A 1106-nucleotide genomic window follows, 5' to 3' on the forward strand; every position below is an offset into this window, starting at 1 on the left:
GACCAATCCGTGACACCCCCCACCTCATGCCGGGCCAATCAGGTCGCGGTGCCTTCGAGGCCCCGCCTCTAGACTGCCCTGTTTACTTGGCGACGAGTAGGCACGGCCCCTCGCGCACGAACAGTAGCCAATCAGAACCTGCTCCTACGCAATCCGGGCCTCCGCATTTTTCCCCGTCACCTTCGGTGAAGACTGCGCATGCTCTAGGAGCCAACTCCGGGTCAGACACGCCCTCTGCCCACTGTCATTCCAGCCCCGCCCTTAGCTTCCAATTGGCTATTTAGTCTTTGGCGCTTTCAAAACATTAGCTTTTAGTGTTGGTCACTTTTTAATTGCGTGCCTACTATAAAGTGGCTGTGAGTATGGAAGAAATCTCATTTTTGTATCATTAATTGAGTAGCTACTGTGTTCTAAGTGCGGGAGAGATAGCAGTCAATCAAAGGAACCCTCCACCGCCGTACAACCTCAATGAAAAGCTTTTTAAAAATCCCCATCCAACTTTGGATTGGGCAAAGGGTGGGGAGGGGGTATGGAGGTGGGAAGGATGGTGGAATAAGACGGACATTATCACCCTATGTTCATGTATGATTGCACGAATGGTATGACTCTGCATCGTGTACGACCAGAGAAATGAAAAGTTGTGCTCCACTTGTGTACAATGAGTCGTAATGCAATCTGCTATCATGTATAACTAATTAGAACAAATAAAAATTTAAAAAGCCCCATCTTCGTGCATCTTACATAGTGGTTGGCCCAATTACCCAATGCTTATTTGTTGAGGAAAGATGTAGTCTCCCATGGGACTAAAAAGTTTCCTGAAGGAAGATTCCATAACTTATTCATCACTGTAAAACCTCTGTGTTTAAACACAGAAGGTGCTCGGTACACTTTTATTAGTGGAAAAGGTAAGGAAGATACAGTTACTGACTTCAAGCTGAAGACAATCAGCTCTCTGAGAAAGTATGGGGGGGAGAGTCAAAAAATGCTAGAGGCAAACTCCATAATAGCAGTTCACCAACTGAGGGGTAAGCTGGAGAGTCAGCAAAGACTGTATGTGGGGCCTGTATTATAAGCTAAGTTTTAAAGAAGTATGTAATTAAATCACT

Source organism: Marmota flaviventris, chromosome 4 (genome assembly GCF_047511675.1).
Source record: "Marmota flaviventris isolate mMarFla1 chromosome 4, mMarFla1.hap1, whole genome shotgun sequence".
NCBI classification, from domain to species: Eukaryota; Metazoa; Chordata; class Mammalia; order Rodentia; family Sciuridae; genus Marmota; species Marmota flaviventris.